Source organism: Haliaeetus leucocephalus, unplaced genomic scaffold (assembly GCF_000737465.1).
Source record: "Haliaeetus leucocephalus isolate CR32 unplaced genomic scaffold, Haliaeetus_leucocephalus-4.0 Scaffold162, whole genome shotgun sequence".
Lineage (NCBI taxonomy): Eukaryota > Metazoa > Chordata > Aves > Accipitriformes > Accipitridae > Haliaeetus > Haliaeetus leucocephalus.
In genome coordinates, this window is record NW_010972598.1 from 10171743 (window position 1) to 10175718 (window position 3976).

Consider the following 3976-nt stretch of genomic DNA (forward strand, 5'->3'; position numbering starts at 1 on the left):
GGCTCCGTCCCACCGCGGTGAAGGCGGGCGGTGGTCCCCTGGCACAGCGCTGGGTATGCTTTGGGGTCAGCACGGGTGAAAAGGTGAGGATCCCACGGGAAAATGGAAAGCCGAGCGTAAAAACGGCTGAAACCAGGCTGAGGAACGTGGTCCTCGGCTATGCGGTCTCACCGCTGCACCTTGGCCCCGTCGCTTTGGAGCGGTGGTTTTTAGCAGTTCGAGGTGCAGCATCTCCCGAGGCAGGCATCGCTGCGGTTGGCAGAGGCTGCGGCTGAAATGCCGTTTAACATTGCTTTAAACGGGGGCTGGCAGCTGCCTCGGTCAGCCCTGCGCAGGGCAGATCTGCCCCCGCTGCTCCCGAGCTCTGCCTGGTGCCAGCCTGGCCAGCGGCATCGGCCACTGCCTGGGCAAACACAGCGGCTGCCCAAGCACCTTTTAGGCAGCACCAGACCCATTCGCACCAGACAAGCCGTGAGCATCTCGGCAGGTCCATATTTTGAATTGGCAGCAAAATGCACAATGTCCAGCCCCAAATCCCATCCCGGGCAAGTCTTGCTTGGGCACGGGCACCTTCATCCTCCAGCCCGTACAGCTCAGCCTGCAAATACCAGCAGGACTAACCCGTGCTCACTGGGGCCTGCTTTTTTGCTGGCTGCAACAGAGTACAACTAATAATTATTGAAGCCTCTCTCCCACCATAGAAATAAAATATGGCATGGAATCACAGCACAGCTACTCCATTGAGAGCACTGCTCAACTGAGTAATACCAATAATTCAAAACAGATGAGCCAAAGGCTCGAACACTATAGACTTAGTATCCCGATCTGCCCTGACCCCTGGAACCCGCTGAAAGTTACCTTGAGACTCACCAGAGCTCTTTGTAACTTCTGTGAGGGTTATTTATTGCAAAGTCATAAATATTTGTTATGGATTTTCTCCATCAATCTACAAAATGAATTAGGTTAGAAAAAATTTATGTACTTGGAATTTGGGCATGTGTTTCTCAGGCAGCGGAGAAAAAGTAGGATCTCCATTGTGCAGGGGACGGGCTGCTGCAAAGCTTTGGGCTCTGCTGCCTGCGTTAATTAATTCCCTTCCGCAAACGGTTTAAAATGCACAGTACAGTTGAGAAGGGGGGGAGGGAGGGAAGAGGTTCTTCTTTAAATCTCTCTTAAAATCTTCCATAAAATTATTTATGGGGAAAGGAAAAGTCTATTTCCCTCTCCTCCCTCCCGGATGCCCTGCCAGCCCATTAAAAACCTGAAGTTCAGGGGCCGTTGTGCCCCAGGAAATCAACCTCAAGCCAACGTCTCCCAGTCTCCCTCAGAAGCCGGCACCGGCACCAGCCGGGTGCAATAGGGATGGAGGGAGAGTGCTCAGCCTCTTCCCTTCCCACCCCAAGGCACAGCTGCCTTCCCTTTCCCACCCCTTCAAGAGAGGACCCGGGAGCAGGGCTGTTCCTGCCCTGCAGGCACTTTTTGGGTGAATTGAAAAATTTTTATTCAGGAAAGCGCTTAAGCAAGACCTTAACTTCAAGGATGCTCCGAAGTCCCCTGGTGCAGCAGGATTTAGGCACTGGTGGACGTTGCAGGTGGCTGAGCGGGGTCACGGTGGGAAGCGGGGCAGATCCCGTGGCTTTTCCCAGGGGAAGCTCTGGTCAGCATGGTGGAAGGAGAGCGTGGGCGCAGGGTGGGTGAGCCAGGAGGTCCTTTGTCCTCCTGCTCCCGCCCGGCTGCCGAGAGCAGCTGGAAGCATCGCACCCTCCTGGGGCTGCTCCTCCACTTCCAGGGCCTGGCGCAGTCACGGGCGCCGCAGGATCCTCCTCACCAGCTGAGAACGGCACAAAGGATCTGTCCTGTTTTGCGGCGTCTGGTGTTTCTGCACTGCCATCCCTGCAGCCCTTGAGAATCCTGGGTATGCAACAACGTGGCAGCCTACCATGTACCAGAGCCACTTTTTCATGTGCTAATGGGAAGTGAAATACATTTTCTCCGCTTCAGGACTTAGAGGCTGTGTTTCTTCTTCGCATTAGTTTTACAGGAACCCCAGAAAATCCCAGAAGACCCCACAGGATCCCACAAATCATGCCGACACTTTTAAGCTGTTTGCACTCGGGCTAATGAGCTGCTATTTTAAGAGGTTATTGCTAACAATTAAATCTGACTGCATTTTTTTGTTGTTGTTTTAAAATTGTTTGTAGCAGCTGTGCTTGTCCTGTATGTAACTTCAACAAGCCCAGGAGCGAATCTGCCTCAGTTCTCTGCCCTGGCTTTTCCCGGTCCCCATGTCGCCCAGTATCCGTGAGCACAGACTAGGATGGGGAACGGGGACTTTGCCTGCAGGAGTGACCCGGGTAGGGTGGAAGCTGGCTAAATGCTTCTCCAGGCTACGTTCCCCTGGGTCATTGCTCGCAGTAGGATGACGGCAGGGAACTCTCCCCTGCTTGCCTTCTGGGTCGTCTTTTCCAAGCTGCCCTCATGGACTCTCCTCCCCTCCTTCTGCCTCCGCTCTGTGGCAATTCCCTCTTCCCTCCCGCGGTTTCCACCGGCTGCAGATGCCCCGCCAGCCCTGCAAACACGGACCTGTGCTGCATCGAGGAGGGCTGGGCTGTCCTTGGAGCAGATTGCGGGAGCTGCCCCGCAACTGTGCAGGAACATGACTGGATGCAGTGCCTTTCACTGCGGAGAGCCAGATTTTACTGTTCCCCCTGCTTTTCTGAGCTCTGTCTCTAGCTGGGAACAGTCCCTGCACCCTCATTTTGCTTAAAAGCCTGCTGTGAGTGCAGGATCCCGCACCTCCTTTTCAACCGCTGCAAAGTGACCGCACGGGACCCAGCAGTCCGTGTGTCCCTATGGCGATTCACACACGGAGGGTAAGTCCTGCTCTCCCATGTCTGTCTGTCCAGCCACCCAAAAGCTTTTGAAAAGATTTGCATGAATGAGCTGATCTAGCTTTGTTTCTGCTCCCGTGCTTTGCCCTTTACCCTTTGGCCTTTGCCCAGCTCTGTGGCCAGGGGAGTGAGGTTTTGGCCACAGATCACTGCACAGCTGGCCAGATGCTCTCCCAGAAGCACAATGAGCCGTGGTGGGGGCTCGCAGCTCCTCCCGCTCCCCGGGCACTGGCATGCTCAGTAAAACACCAAACACGGCATTTTTCTCCCTCTGCAAGGAAGACTTCAGCACGGGTCCTGTGCATGGGCTGTGCGCGGTGCCGCCCCAGTGCCAGGGGAGACGGATGCTGCCTCCCACCGCATTCCTGGCACTGCGTCCCATCTCCATCCCGCTTTTCTTCCACTGTGCCTGTGCTGATGCAGCAAACCCGAGGCCCTGCCAGCCCTGGCTTTCACTCCTTGGTGCGAGCCCGCGGCGCCGGGCTGGATCCGGCAGCTCTCAGCCGGCGTGGGGAGGATGGTGGCTGTGCTGCTGGTGCAGCCTGGCTCTGACGGGACATTGGCGTGTGTCGCTTGGCTGGCGTGCGGCCGCAGGCAGAGAAGAGCTGTCCTCTTAGGTCTGGCTTCATCTAGGACCTTTCTCTTGCCTGCTGGTGAGGCTCCAGAGTCTTGGTCTGCCTGCAGCGTCTCCAGTTGCAGGATTACTCTCTTGATGTTTTTTCACATCCCTCTCGCCCCGCTGAGCTGTGCCCGCCAGCCCAGCCCGATGCCGGCTGGGACACCGGCCGGTGCTGAGGAGCTGAGTGCGTCCCGTGTGCCGGTGCCGGTAAATGCCTGCCATCTGGCTGGCTTGCTGGAAGGCAGCTGCCAGGCTGGCAAAGGCACTCCCGATTGCCTTCTCTTCTCTCACGCATATCCTTAGGAAGAAACAGCCTCCTCTCTCTGATTTCTTGCCCATCGCGTAGCGAGCTGGGACTCTGTCCTGTGCAGGTGGTGCCACTTTCCCCGCTCGTAGATAAGATATAGATCGGCTCGGTGTGCCAAAGACCTGGGGGGGGGGGGGGGGGGGGGGGGGTTGTTCGGAC